We start from the raw sequence: 15,986 nt of genomic DNA on the forward strand, positions 1-15,986 counted from the left end.
TCTAATTACAAATTTTTAACTGCATCTAGCCCAGGAAATACTTTGTGCCTAGTAGCAGTGTCTGCTAGTCAGCGGATTATCCTGGCTGTTAAGCAAGCTACACCACCTGTAGTTTGGACACTTAATTTTTTCAAAGGAAATGCTTCGGGACCACGGGATACTCAGTGAAGAGCATCAGGAGTCACCCCAAGGCATTGGGGCTGGGACTGGCAGTAGGATGCCTTGCAGTGGACAGCCGAGCTCGATCCTTATAAAAGCTTTTTGTTACGGGTCCGGGAAGTGGAACCTCTGAGCTGCAATACAAGGGGGAAGTCCTTGTAAGGAAGCGGGTGACTCCCAGGGAGGGCAAGCAGGTAGTCACAGCAAGTGACGGGGACAGTCTCTGGGTAAGCGGGCAGGTGGTCACGGCAGGTGACGGGGGACAGTCTCTGGGAAGACAGGCAGGTGGTCACGGCAAGTGATGGGGGCAGTCTCTGGGTAGATAGGCAGGAGGTCACGGCAAGTGACCGGGGCAGTCTCTGGGTAGATAGGCAGGTGGTCACGGCAAGTGACCGGGGCAGTCTCTGGGTAGACAGGCGAGGCGGGTACCTGACAGGTAGCTGGCGGGCGCTCCCAGGTGAGCGGGCAGACTGAGACAGCAGGAAACAGTCAGGTAACTGGTGGACGCTCCCAGGTGAGCAGTCTGACAGACGAGGCAGGAGACAGGCAGGTGACTGGTGGGCGCTCCCAGGTGAGCAGTCAGCAGACAAGGCAGGTAACAGGCAAGTAACTGGTGTACGCTCCCAGGTGAGCGGTCTGACAGACGAAGCAGGTAACAGGCAGGTAACTAAAGGACGCTCCCAGGTGAGCGGACTGGCAGACAAGGCAGGTAAGTAGAAGATGCACCCAGGTGAGCGGTCTGACGGACTAAGCAAGTAGCAGGCTGGCATGCAGGACGGGAAGTCAGGCTAGCAGCGGAACCTGAGGGCTGAAGCACAGGTGAGACACAGTGCAAACAACATAGCTCGGGCACCTCCATTTTGGAGGAGGTGCCTTATAAATGGGAGGTCCTCCGGCAATTGGCCGGGGACTCCTTAGGACGGCGCGCGCGGTCCCTTTAAGAGCGGGGGAGCGCGCGCATGCCCTAAGCACACTGCCGGGGAAGGAGCGCGTGCCGGAAGCAGCGGGGAGAGAAGCGCTGGAGGACGCCGCGCCAGGAGTGGGGAGGTGAGAGGGACGGCGTCTCTGCCTAGCACGGGGCAGAGACGCCGATGCTACAATTTTTAACTGCAGCAGCTTTAGTGGACGCTACTGGAGCTGGAATTACGCAGCAGCTGGCATGAGACTTGCCCTTCAATAGATCCTTGTAAATGGATTTAAAGTGTATTCATTCAAATTAGAGAGACAATTTAAATTAAAAAGCTTAGAGCTGCCTCCACCACAGGGGGGCTCGCTCGACCCACCAGCGAACAGGCACCAGTATTGGGAGAAGGGGGCTGGCCGTCAGGGTTCACCGCGGCTCTGGCACAAACTCGGCGGCACGGAGGTGGCACGGGCAGGAGCGGACTGAACGTGTCGGCTTCTCACTTTTTGGATTTTAGAAGGGCATGACATGCCTATATCTGTGTCGCCCCCTCCTTTTACTCCTCCACCTCTTTTCTTTTCGCATGACTATATGTACTTGTCACTTTTCCATGTGTTAGTTGTGTCTTCTGAGCAGTTTGTCAGCTTTTGGACACCTTTGAAGGTGTTTTCTATGTGTTTCTATGTGTTTTTGTTTGCCTGCCATTGGTTTTAACGTTGTTCGAAGGTGTTCGACGAACAGTTCGGCGAACACACGGGTGTTCGACAAACCGAACCGAACTCGAACACTACGGGGGTGGCTCAACACTAATCAAGAATTGTTTGTAAGATATTAATCTATAACATTCAACTAAAAGACACTTTTTAAGACACTGTGCTAACAGATAGCAACAAAGCTTCAATTTTAATCCAGACATGGGTTAAGTTATGAAAAAGTTATATGACCGCGATGTGATTTGAACAGGCAACCTTCTGATCGCGAGTCAGACGCCCTCCCATTGCACCACAAGATCATATGAAAGATAAATTTCCGCCCATAATATAACTCACTTAAAAAGTGCATGAAGAAAACGTGGCACACCTTCTCAAAATTTGCTACTTTTACTTACAGACTGAAAAAGACATAAACAAGGATGAATGAACATCTTGATATTGGGAATGCAGGGTTTTCCAGTTTAAAATTCAGAGTCTAGTAAAGAACCTTTTTTTCTTATGGATTCAAAGATGACAATGCTATGATCAAAGTGAAAAGAGATCCCAACGTGCCTTAAATATTCAATGTTTTGATTTCGCTTCCCTATGATTTTTCTCATCAAATAATTGTTTATAAAATATTAATCTAAAACATTCAACTAAAAGACACTTTTTCAGACACTGTGCTGACAGATGGCAACACAGTTTCAATTTTAATCCAGACATGGGTTAAGTTATGAAAAGTTGCTTGACCCTGGCGTGATTTGAACACGCAACCTTCTGATCTGCAGTCAGACGCGCTACCGTTGCACCACAAGGTCATATTAAAATTAAATTTCCGCCCATAATATAACTCACTTAAAAATTGCATGAAGAAATCATGGCACACCTTCTCGAAATTTGCTACTTTTTCTTACAGACTGAAAAAGACATAAACAAGAACGAATGAACATCTTGGTATTGGGAATGCAGGGTTTTCCAGTTTAAAATTTTGAATCTATTAATGATCCCTTTTTTCTTATGGTTTCAAAGATGACAATGCTATGATCAAAGTGAAAAGAGATCCCGAAATGCATTAAATATTCAATGTTTTGATTTCGTTTCACGATGATTTTTCTCATCAAAGAATTGTTTATAAGATATTAATCTATAACAATCAACTAAAACACACTTTTATAGACACTGCGCTGACAGATAGCAACACAGTTTCAATTTTAATCCAGACATGGGTTCAGTAATGAAAAAGTTGCTTGACCCTGGCGTGAGTTGATCACGCAATCTCCTGAACTGGAGTCAGACGCACTACCGTTGCACCACAAGATCATACGAAAAGAAACTTTCCGCCCATAATTGACTTGAAAAGTGTATGAAGAAATCGCGCAAACCTTCTCGAAATTTGCTACTTTTGCTCACAGACTGAAAATGACATAAACAAGGACGAATGAACATCTTGATATTGGGAATGCAGGGTTTTCCTGTTTAAAATTTAGAATCTAGTAAAGAACCCTTTTTTCTTATGGATTCAAAGATGACAATGCTATGATCAAAGTGAAAGGAGATCCCAACGTGCCTTAAATATTCAATGTTTTGATTTTGTTCCCCGATGATTTTTCTCATCAAAGAATTGTTTGTAAGATATTAATCTATAACATTCAACTAAAAGACACTTTTTTAGACACTTTGCTGACAGATAGCAACACAGCTTTAGTTTTAATCCAGACATGGGTTAAGTTAAGAAAAAGCTTACTGACCCTGACGTGATTTGAACACGCAATCTTCTGATACAGAGTCAGCTATGCTACCGTTGAACCACAAGATGAGATGAAAAGAAACTTTCTGCCCATAATATAACTCACGTAAAAAGTGCATGAAGAAATCATGGCACACCCTCTCGAAATTTGCTGCTTTTACTCACAGACTGAAAAAGACATAAACAAGGATGAATGAACATCTTGATATTGGGAATGCAGGGTTTTCCAGTTTAAAATTCAGAGTCTAGTAAAGAACCCATTTTTCTTATGGATTCAAAAATAACAATGCTATGATCAAAGTGAAAAGAGATCCCAACGTGCCTTAAATATTCAATATTTTGATTTCACTTCCCTATGATTTTTCTCATCAAATAATTGTTTATAAGATATTAATCTATAACATTCAACTAAAAGACACTTTTTTAGACACTGCGCTGACAGATAGCAACACAGTTTCAATTTTAATCCAGACATGGGTTAAGTAATGAAAAAGTTGCTTGACCCTGGCGTGATTTGAATACACAATCTTCTGATCTGGAGTCAAACGCGCTACCGTTGCACCACAATATCATTCAAAAAGAAACTTACCGCCCATAATTCACATGAAAAGTATGTGAAGAAATCGCGCAAACCTCGAAATTTGCTACTTTTGCTCACAGACTGAAAATGACATAAACAAGGACGAATGAACATCTTGATATTGGGAATGCAGGGTTTTCCTGTTTAAAATTAAGAATCTAGTAAAGAACCCTTTTTTCTTATGTATTCAAAGATGACAATGCTATGATCAAAGTGAAAGGAGATCCCAACGTGCCTAAAATATTCAATGTTTTGCTTTTGTTCCCCGATGATTTTTCTCATCAAAGAATTGTTTGTAAGATATTAATCTATAACATTCAACTAAAAGACACTTTTTTAGACACTGTGCTGACAGATAGCAATAAAGCTTCAATTTTAATCCAGACATGGGTTAAGTTATGAAAAAGTTTTTTGACCCCAACATGATTTGAACACACAACCTTCTGATAAGGAGTAAGACTCTCTACAGTTGCACCTTGAAATAACAAGAAAAGAAGCTTTCCGCCCATAATATAACTCACTTAAAAACTGCATGAAGAAATCGTGGCACACCTTCTCGAAATTTGCTACTTTTACTTACAGATTGAAAAAGACATAAACAAGGACGAATGAACATCTTGATATTGGGAATGCAGGGATTTCCAGTTTAAAATTTAGAATCTATTCATGAACCCTTTTTTCTTATGGTTTCAAAGATGACAATGCTATGATCAAAGTGAAAAGAGATCCCGAAATGCATTAAATATTCAATGTTTTGATTTCATTTCACCATGATTTTTCTCATCAAAGAATTGTTTATAAGATATTAATCTATAACATTCAACTAAAAGACACTTTTTTAGACACTGCGCTGACAGATAGCAACACAGTTTAAATTTTAATCCAGACATGGGTTAATTAATGAAAAAGTTGATTGACCCTGGCGTGATTTGAACACGCAACCTTCTGATCTGGAGTCAGACGCGCTACCGTTGCACCACAAGATCATACAAAAAGAAACTCTCCGCCCATAATTCACATGAAAAGTGTATGAAGAAATCGTGCAAACCTTCTCGAAATTTGCTACTTTTGCTCACAGACTGAAAATGACATAAACAAGGATGAATGAACATCTTGATATTGGGAATGCAGGGTTTTCCTGTTTAAAATTTAGATTCTAGTAAAGAACCCTTTTTTCTTATGGATTCAAAATGACAATGCTATGATCAAAGTTAAAGGAAAACCCGACGTGCCTTAAATATTCGATGTTTTGATTTTGTTCCCCGATGATTTTTCTCATCAAAGAATTGTTTGTAAGATATTAATCTATAACATTCAACTAAAAGACACTTTTTCAGACACTGTGCTGACAGATAGCAACACAGCTTTAGTTTTAATCCAGACATGGGTTAAGTTATGAAAAAGTTTTTTGACCCCGACGTGATTTGAACACGCAACCTTCTGATCTGGAGTCAGACGCGCTACCGTTGCGCCACGAGATCATACAAAAGGTAACTTTCCAAACATAATATAACTTACGTAAAAAGAGCATGAAGAAATCGTGGCACACTTTCTCGAAATTTGCTACTTTTACTTACAGACTGAAAAAGACATAAACAAGGACGAATTAACATCTTGGTATTGGTAATGCAGGGTTTTCCAGTTTAAAATTTAGAGTCTAGTAAAGAACCCTTTTTTATTATGGATTCAAAGATGACAATGCTATGATCAAAGTGAAAGGAGATCCCAACGTGCCTTAAATATTCAATGTTTTGATTTTGCTTCCTGATTATTTTTCTCATTAAATAATTGTTTATGAGATATTAATCTATAACATTCAACTAAAAGACACTTTTTCAGACACTGTGCTGACAGATAGCAACACAGCTTCAATTTTAATCCAGACATGGGTTAAGTTATGAAAAAGTGTTTTGACCCCGACATGATTTGAATACGCAACCCTCGGATCTAGAGCCAGACGCGCTACCGTTGCACCATGAGGTCATATGAAAAGAAACTTTCCGCCCATAATATAACTCACGTGAAAAGTGCATGAAGAAATCGTGGCACACCTTCTCGAAATTTTCTACTTTTACTCACATACTGAAAAAGACATAAACAAGGATGAATGAACATCTTGGTATTGGGAATGCAGGGTTTTCCAGTTTAAAATTCAGAGTCTAGTAAAGAACCCTTTTTTCTTATTGATTCAAAGATGACAATGCTATGATCAAAGTGAAAAGAGATCCCAACGTGCCTTAAATATTCAATGTTTTGATTTTGCTTCCCTATGATTTTTCTCATCAAATAATAGTTTATAAGATAATAATCTATAACATTCAACTAAAAGACACTTTTTCAGACATTGTGCTTACAGATAGCAACACAGTTTCAATTTTAATCCAGACATGGGTTAAGTTATGAAAAAGTTTTTTGACCCTAACGTGATTTGAACACGCAACCTTCTGATCTGGAGTCAGACACGCTACCATCGCGCCACGAGGTCATATGAAAAGAAACTTTCCGCCGATAATATAACTCACATAAAAATTGCATGAAGAAATCGTTGCACACCTTCTCGAAATTTGCTACTTTTACTTACAGACTGAAAAAGACATAAACAAGGACGAATGAACATCTTGATATTGGGAATGCAGGGATTTCCAGTTTAAAATTTAGAATCTATTCATGAACCCTTTTTTCTTATGGATTCAAACATGACAATGCTATGATCAAAGTGAAAAGAGATCCCGAAATGCATTAAATATTCATTGATTTGATTTCGTTTCACGATGATTTTTCTCATCAAAGAATTGTTTATAAGATATTAATCTATAACATTCAACTAAAAGACACTTTTTTAGACACTGCGCTGACAGATAGCAACACAGTTTCAATTTTAATCCAGACATGGGTTAAGTAATTAAAAAGTTGATTGACCCTGGCATGATTTGAACACGCAACCTTCAGATCTGGAGTCAGACACACTACCGTTGCACTAATAGATCATGCAAGAAGAAACTTTCCGCCCATAATTCACATGAAAAGTGTATGAAGAAATCGCGCAAACCTCGAAATTTGCTTCTTTTGCTCACAGACTGAAAATGACATAAACAAGGATGAATGAACATCTTGATATTGGGAATGCAGGGTTTTCCTGTTTAAAATTTAGAATCTAGTAAAGAACCCTTTTTTCTTATGGATTCAAAGATGACAATGCTATGATCAAAGTGAAAGGAGATACCAACGTGCCTAAAATATTTAATGTTTTGCTTTTGCTCCCCGATGATTTTTCTCATCAAAGAATTGTTTGTAAGATATTAATCTATAACATTCAACTAAAAGACTCATTTTTAGACACTGTGCTGACAGATAGCAACACAGCTTCAATTTTAATCCAGACATAGGTTAAGTTATGAAAAAGTTTTTTGACCCCGAAGTGATTTGAACACGCAACCTTCTGATCCGCAGTCAGACGCCCTACCAGTGGGCCACGAGATCATATGAAAAGTAACTTTCCGCCCATAATATAACTCACTTAAAAAGTGCATGAAGAAATCGTGGCACACCTTCTCGAAATTTGCTACTTTTACTTACAGACTGAAAAAGACATAAACAAGGACGAATGAATATCTTGGTATTGGGAATGGAGGGTTTTCCAGTTTAAAATTTAGAGTCTAGTAAAGAACCCTTTTTTCTTATGAATTCAAAGATGACAATGCTATCATCAAAGTGAAAGGAGATCCCAACGTGCCTTAAATATTCAATGTTTTGATTTTGCTTCCTGATTATTTTTCTTATCAAATAATTGTTTATGAGATATTAATCTATAACATTCAACTAAAAGACACTTTTTCAGACACTGTGCTGACAGAGAGCAACACAGCTTCAATTTTAATCCAGATATGGGATAAGTTATGAAAAAGTTTTTTGAACTCAACGTGATTTGAACACGCAACCTTCTGATCTGAAGTCAGACGTGCTACCATTGCGCCACGAGGTCATATGAATAGAAGCTCTCCGCCCATAATATAACTCACTTAAAAAGTGCATGAAGAAATCATGGCACACCTTCTCGAAATTTGCTACTTTTACTTACAGACTGAAAAAGACATAAACAAGGACGAATGAACATCTTGATATTGGGAATGCAGGGTTTTCCAGTTTAAAATTCAGAGTCTAGTAAAGAACCCATTTTTCTTATGGATTCAAAAATGACAATGCTATGATCAAAGTGAAAAGAGATCCCAACGTGCCTTAAATATTCAATATTTTGATTTCACTTCCCTATGATTTTTCTCATCAAATAATTGTTTATAAGATATTAATCTATAACATTCAACTAAAAGACACTTTTTTAGACACTTCGCTGACAGATAGCAACACAGTTTCAATTTTAATCCAGACATGGGTTAAGTAATGAAAAAGTTGCTTGACCCTGGCGTGATTTGAATACACAATCTTCTGATCTGGAGTCAAACTCGCTACCGTTGCACCACAATATCATTCGAAAAGAAACCTACCGCCCATAATTCACATGAAAAGTATGTGAAGAAATCGCGCAAACCTCGAAATTTGCTACTTTTGCTCACAGACTGAAAATGACATAAACAAGGACGAATGAACATCTTGATATTGGGAATGCAGGGTTTTCCTGTTTAAAATTAAGAATCTAGTAAAGAACCCTCTTTTCTTATGGATTCAAAGATGACAATGCTATGATCAAAGTGAAAGGAGATCCCGACGTGCCTAAAATATTCAATGTTTTGCTTTTGTTCCCCGATGATTTTTCTCATCAAAGAATTGTTTGTAAGATATTAATCTATAACATTCAACTAAAAGACACTTTTTTAGACACTGTGCTGACAGATAGCAATAAAGCTTCAATTTTAATCCAGACATGGGTTAAGTTATGAAAAAGTTTTTTGACCCCAACATGATTTGAACACGCAACCTTCTGATAAGGAGTCAGACTCTCTACAGTTGCACCTTGAAATAACATGAAAAGAAGCTTTCCGCCCATAATATAACTCACTTAAAAACTGCATGAAGAAATCGTGGCACACCTTCTCGAAATTTGCTACTTTTACTTACAGATTGAAAAAGACATAAACAAGGACGAATGAACATCTTGATATTGGGAATGCAGGGATTTCCAGTTTAAAATTTAGAATCTATTCATGAACCCTTTTTTCTAATGGTTTCAAAGATGACAATGCTATGATCAAAGTGAAAAGAGATCCCGAAATGCATTAAATATTCAATGTTTTGATTTCATTTCACCATGATTTTTCTCATCAAAGAATTGTTTATAAGATATTAATCTATAACACTCAACTAAAAGACACTTTTTTAGACACTGCGCTGACAGATAGCAACACAGTTTCAATTTTAATCCAGACATGGGTTAATTAATGAAAAAGTTGCTTGACCCTGGCGTGATTTGAACACGCAACCTTCTGATCTGGAATCAGACGCGCTACCGTTGCACCACAAGATCATACAAAAAGAAACTCTCCGCCCATAATTCACATGAAAAGTGTATGAAGAAATCGCGCAAACCTTCTCGAAATTTGCTACTTTTGCTCACAGACTGAAAATGACATAAACAAGGATGAATGAACATCTTGATATTGGGAATGCAGGGTTTTCCTGTTTAAAATTTAGATTCTAGTAAAGAACCCTTTTTTCTTATGGATTCAAAGATGACAATGCTATGATCAAAGTTAAAGGAAAACCCGACGTGCCTTAAATATTCGATGTTTTGATTTTCTTCCCCGATGATTTTTCTCATCAAAGAATTGTTTGTAAGATATTAATCTATAACATTCAACTAAAAGACACTTTTTTAGACACTGTGCTGACAGATAGCAACACAGCTTTAGTTTTAATCCAGACATGGGTTAAGTTATGAAAAAGTTTTTTGACCCCGACGTGATTTGAACACGCAACCTTCTGATCTGGAGTCAGACGCGCTACCGTTGCGCCACGAGATCATACAAAAGGTAACTTTCCAAACATAATATAAATTACTTAAAAAGAGCATGAAGAAATCGTGGCACACTTTCTCGAAATTTGCTACTTTTACTTACAGACTGAAAAAGACATAAACAAGGACGAATTAACATCTTGGTATTGGTAATGCAGGGTTTTCCAGTTTAAAATTTAGAGTCTAGTAAAGAACCCTTTTTTATTATGGATTCAAAGATGACAATGCTATGATCAAAGTGAAAGGAGATCCCAACGTGCCTTAAATATTCAATGTTTTGATTTTGCTTCCTGATTATTTTTCTCATTAAATAATTGTTTATGAGATATTAATCTATAACATTCAACTAAAAGACACTTTTTCAGACACTGTGCTGACAGATAGCAACACAGCTTCAATTTTAATCCAGACATGGGTTAAGTTATGAAAAAGTGTTTTGACCCTGACATGATTTGAATACACAACCCTCTGATCTAGAGCCAGACGCGCTACCGTTGCACCATGAGGTCATATTAAAAGAAACTTTCCGCCCATAATATAACTCACGTGAAAAGTGCATGAAGAAATCGTGGCACACCTTCTCGAAATTTTCTACTTTTACTCACAGACTGAAAAAGACATAAACAAGGATGAATGAACATCTTGGTATTGGGAATGCAGGGTTTTCCAGTTTAAAATTCAGAGTCTAGTAAAGAACCCTTTTTTCTTATTGATTCAAAGATGACAATGCTATGATCAAAGTGAAAAGAGATCCCAACGTGCCTTAAATATTCAATGTTTTGATTTTGCTTCCCTATGATTTTTCTCATCAAATAATAGTTTATAAGATAATAATCTATAACATTCAACTAAAAGACACTTTTTCAGACATTGTGCTTACAGATAGCAACACAGTTTCAATTTTAATCCAGACATGGGTTAAGTTATGAAAAAGTTTTTTGACCCTAATGTGATTTGAACATGCAACCTTCTGATCTGGAGTTAGATGTGCTACCGTCACGCTATGAGGTCATATGAAAAGAAACTTTCCGGCGATAATATAACTCACTTAAAAATTGCATGAAGAAATCGTGGTACACCTTCTCGAAATTTGCTACTTTTACTTACAGACTGAAAAAGACATAAACATGGACGAATGAACATCTTGATATTGGGAATGCAGGGATTTCCAGTTTAAAATTTAGAATCTATTCATGAACCCTTTTTTCTTATGGTTTCAAAGATGACAATGCTATGGTCAAAGTGAAAAGAGATCCCGAAATGCATTAATTATTCAATAATTTGATTTCGTTTCACGATGATTTTTCTCATCAAAGAATTGTTTATAAGATATTAATCTATAACATTCAACTAAAAGACACTTTTTTAGACACTGCGCTGACAGATAGCAACACAGTTTCAATTTTAATCCAGACATGGGTTAAGTTATGAAAAAGTGTTTTGACCCCGACTTGATTTGAACACGCAACCTTCTGAAATGGAGTCAGACGCTCTACAGTTGCACCTTGAGGTAATACGAATAGAAGCTTTCCGCCCACAATATAACTCACTTAAAAACTGCATGAAGAAATCGTGGCACACCTTCTCGAAATTTGCTACTTTTACTTACAGACTGAAAAAGACATAAACAAGGACGAATGAACATCTTGATATTGGGAATGCAGGGATTTCCAGTTTAAAATTTAGAATCTATTCATGAACCCTTTTTTCTTATGGTTTCAAAGATGACAATACTATGATCAAAGTGAAAAGAGATCCCGAAATGCATTAAATATTCAATGTTTTGATTTCGTTTCACGATGATTTTTCTCATCAAAGAATTGTTTATAAGATATTAATCTATAACATTCAACTAAAAGACACTTTTTTAGACACTGCGCTGACAGATAGCAACACAGTTTCAATTTTAATCCAGACATGGGTTAAGTAATTGAAAAGTTGCTTGACCCTGGCATGATTTGAACACGCTACCTTCTGATCTGGAGTCAGACACGCTACCGTTGCACTAATTGATCATGCGAGAAGAAACTTTCCGCCCATAATTCACATGAAAAGTGTATGAAGAAATCGCGCAAACCTCGAAATTTGCTTCTTTTGCTCACAGACTGAAAATGACATAAACAAGGATGAATGAACATCTTGATATTGGGAATGCAGGGTTTTCCTGTTTAAAATTTAGAATCTAGTAAAGAACCCTTTTTTTTATGGATTCAAAGATGACAATGCTATCATCAAAGTGAAAGGAGATCCCAACGTGCCTTAAATATTCAATGTTTTGATTTTGCTTCCTGATTATTTTTCTTATCAAATAATTGTTTATGAGATATTAATCTATAACATTCAACTAAAAGACACTTTTTCAGACACTGTGCTGACAGATAGCAACACAGCTTCAATTTTAATCCAGACATGGGTTAAGTTATGAAAAAGTTTTTTGATCCCAACGTTATTTGAACACACAACCTTCTGACCTGGAATCAGAATTGCTACTGTTGCACCACGAGGTCACTTTAAAAGTAACTTTCCGCCCATAATATAACTCACTTAAAAAGTGCATGAAGAAATCGTGGCACACCTTCTCGAAATTTGCTACTTTTACTTACAGACTGAAAAAGACATAAACAAGAACCAATGAACATTTTGATACTGGGAATGCACTGTTTTCCAGTTTAAAATTCAGAGTCTAGTAAAGAACCCTTTTTTCTTATGGATTCAAAGATGACAATGCTATGATCAAAGTGAAAAGAGATCCCAACGTGCCTTAAATATTCAATGTTTTGATTTCGCTTCCCTATGATTTTTCTCATCAAATAATTGTTTATAACATATTAATTTATAACATTCAACTAAAAGACATTTTTTCAGACACTGTGCTGACAGATAGCAACACAGCTTCAATTTTAATCCAGACATGGGTTAAGTTATGAAAAAGTTTTTTGACCTTGACATGATTTGAACACGCAACCTTCTGATATGGAGTAAGGCTAGTGCCCACGTAGCGTTTTTCAAGCGTATATGCTGCGGAATTCCCGCAGTGTAAATGCTTGAAAAACGCATGTATATCCGCACCCCATGGTCCCCTATGGCATTCCGCAATGTCAATGCCCATGCTGCGGATTTTTCCGCAGCGTATATGCTGCAGTCAAAAATCCGCAGCATGGTCATTAATTTTGCGGAAGCGCAGCGGAATCAATGTGCGGATGGTACCCAAGTCTGGATGAGAGGAGACTCTCATCCAGACCTGGGTACCAAAGAACCTGTAAAAAAAAGAATAAAATAAAGTTTATACTTATCTTCTGATGTTTTCCCTCCGTCGCGCTGTTGTCTGAAGGACCTGCCACGTCATTGAGTCATGTGACCCACCACATGACTCAATGACGTCACCGCAGGTCCTGCACACAACAGCGTGAGCCGCTCAAGCCTCCGGACGGGGCAGAGAATGCATCAGAAGGTGAGTATAAAGTTTATTTTTTTATTTTTTACCATTCTGAACAAGTTGTCAAGCACTTTTCCAAGTGATGCTTGGAGAAGTGCTTGATAACCCGCATGCGGAAATGCATGCAAAGACGCCTCACAAACGCTTCTACCTGGCGGGAAAACCACATGTAATATCCGCATGCGATTTTCCCGCCAGGGAGAAGCGTAAAAAATATGCTTCAGGTCCGCAACGTGGGCACATAGCCTAAGACTCGCTACAGTTGCACCTCGAGGTAATATGAAAAGAAGCTTTCCGCCCATAATATAACTCACTTAAAAATTGCATGAAGAAATTGTGGCACACCTTCTCGAAATTTGCTACTTTTACTTACAGACTGAAAAAGACATAAACAAGGACGAATGAACATCTTGATATTGGGAATGCAGGGATTTCCAGTTTAAAATTTAGAATCTATTCATGAACCCTTTTTTCTTATGGTTTCAAAGATGACAATGCTATGATCAAAGTGAAAAGAGATCCCGAAATACAGTAAATATTCAATGTTTTGTTTTTGTTCCCCGATGATTTTTCTCATCAAAGAATTGTTTGTAAGATATTAATCTATAACATTCAACTAAAAGACACTTTTTTAGACACTGTGCTGACAGATAGCAACACAGCTTTAGTTTTAATCCAGACATGGGTTAAGTGATGAAAAAGTTTTTTGACCGCAACGTGATTTGAACACACAACTAGAGATGAGCATTGTTCGACTCGAACTGTTCGCCAATCTCAAATTCGAGCTGTTTTGGGCGGTGTTCGAGCCGTTCGGTGAACACGAACGATTTGAGAAAAATTCGGCTGTTCGAGGTTATGTTCGATAACTGTTCGTGCACCAAAATCATAACTGGATTTTTTCTCAGTAATGATGAAAATTAATGTTAATACGCAGTTTGAGTGTACAGCGGGGTGGGGGGAGGGGCAGGGGATGGATCTCTGCAGGAACAATGAAGATCTCCATTTTTTTTTCTCTTTCTCGCATTTACAGTGGGGAGATGCAATCTGTCAGCCTATCAGCAGTGCACACACTGAGCGAAGTGCTTTTTTTCACACAAGCAAGGGCATGTGTCATTGGCAGTGTATGTTACATGTCCTTGCCCTATAAGACCAAGCCATTTTCCCCGTCGCCACCATTTTCTCACTGCTGCAGCTGCGTGTTAGACGGCACTGCTGTTGCTGTGTGCGCTATACCTTGTTAATTTCAAGCCAATTTTCGCACAAATCTACAGATAGCTTGGGAGTAGGGAATAGTTGTGATTGCAGTCCTTTTAAGGACTAGGTTACAGCATTTCCTACGACTTTTATCAGGCAGGTCTGTGCTCTTAAATAGATAGATTGTGGGAGTAAAGTCTAATTGTAATTGCAGTCCTTTTCAGGACTAGGTTACATCAGTTCCTATCAGTTTTTGCCAGGCAGGTCTGTGCCAGTGCTGTGCAAGTTTTTTTTCACAGAATTTGGCTGAATCTAGCAAAGCTAATCCTTTTTGGCCTATTGCAGAGTGTGTTAGTCAGTGGAGTAGCCTATCTGTGTTGCAAGATATACCACCTGTGTATAGAATACCAATTTTTTTACTGCACCTAGTGAAGTAAAATCTTTTGGGCATAGCATCATTCTATTAGTCCATCTATACTGACCTCCATCAGGTTGCAAATTGAATATAATTTTTTTCTGCATCTAGCTCTGAAAAAATATTTGGGCTTCTAGCAGTGTGTGGGACTTGTTCTATTAGTCCATCTATTCTGACCTCCATCAGGTTGCAAACTGAATATAATTTTTTTCTGCATCTAGCTCTGAAAAAATATTTGGCCTTCTAGCAGTGTGTGGGACTTGTTCAATTAGTCCATCTATACTGACCTCCATCACGCTGCAAATTCAAAATAATTTTTTGTCTGCATCTAGCTCTGAAAAAATATTTGGCCTTCTAGCAGTGTGTGGGACTTTCTCTATTAGTCCATCTATACTGACCTCCATCAGGTTGCAAATTAAAAATAATTTTTATCTGCATCTAGCTCTGAAAAAATATGTGGCCTTCTAGCAGTGTGTGGGACTTTCTCTATTAGTCCATCTATGCTGACCTCCATCAGGTTGCAAATTAAAAATATTTTTTTGTCTGCATCTAGCTCTGAAAAAATATTTGGCCTTCTAGCAGTGTGTGGGACTTTCTCTATTAGTCCATCTATACTGACCTCTATCAGGTTGCAAATTCAATATAATTTTTTGTCTGCATCTAGCTCTGAAAAAATATTTGGCCTTCTAGCAGTGTGTGGGACTTTCTCTATTAGTCCATCTACACTGACCTCCATCAGGCTGCAAATTAAAAATAATTTTTATCTGCATCTACCTCTGAAAAAATATTTGGCCTTCTAGCTGTGTGTGGGACTTATTCTATTAGTCCATCTATACTGACCTCCATCAGGTTGCAAACTGAATATAATTTTTTCTGCATCTAGCTCTG

General features: G+C 38.1%; 7 non-coding genes across 7 annotated transcripts; all 7 read right to left on the minus strand.

The window, feature by feature from the left end:
* Positions 1-2,504: 2,504 nt before the first annotated feature.
* Positions 2,505-2,576, minus strand: TRNAC-GCA (transfer RNA cysteine (anticodon GCA)). The gene has a single exon. It is a non-coding gene; the product is annotated as a tRNA-Cys (tRNA).
* Positions 2,577-4,999: 2,423 nt separating this feature from the next.
* Positions 5,000-5,071, minus strand: TRNAW-CCA (transfer RNA tryptophan (anticodon CCA)). The gene has a single exon. It is a non-coding gene; the product is annotated as a tRNA-Trp (tRNA).
* A 423-nt stretch (positions 5,072-5,494) lies between these two features.
* Positions 5,495-5,566, minus strand: TRNAW-CCA (transfer RNA tryptophan (anticodon CCA)). The gene has a single exon. It is a non-coding gene; the product is annotated as a tRNA-Trp (tRNA).
* A 932-nt stretch (positions 5,567-6,498) lies between these two features.
* Positions 6,499-6,570, minus strand: TRNAW-CCA (transfer RNA tryptophan (anticodon CCA)). The gene has a single exon. It is a non-coding gene; the product is annotated as a tRNA-Trp (tRNA).
* A 923-nt stretch (positions 6,571-7,493) lies between these two features.
* Positions 7,494-7,565, minus strand: TRNAR-GCG (transfer RNA arginine (anticodon GCG)). Its single transcript has one exon. It is a non-coding gene; the product is annotated as a tRNA-Arg (tRNA).
* Positions 7,566-9,492: 1,927 nt separating this feature from the next.
* On the minus strand, positions 9,493-9,564 carry TRNAW-CCA (transfer RNA tryptophan (anticodon CCA)). Its single transcript has one exon. It is a non-coding gene; the product is annotated as a tRNA-Trp (tRNA).
* Positions 9,565-9,988: 424 nt separating this feature from the next.
* TRNAW-CCA (transfer RNA tryptophan (anticodon CCA)) lies at positions 9,989-10,060 on the minus strand. The gene has a single exon. It is a non-coding gene; the product is annotated as a tRNA-Trp (tRNA).
* Between the last annotated feature and the right edge of the window lie 5,926 nt (positions 10,061-15,986).

The sequence above is a fragment of the Phyllobates terribilis genome, unplaced genomic scaffold (assembly GCF_046119375.1).
Source record: "Phyllobates terribilis strain yellow unplaced genomic scaffold, ASM4611937v1 Scaffold_11__3_contigs__length_659146591, whole genome shotgun sequence".
In the NCBI taxonomy this organism is placed as follows: Eukaryota; Metazoa; Chordata; class Amphibia; order Anura; family Dendrobatidae; genus Phyllobates; species Phyllobates terribilis.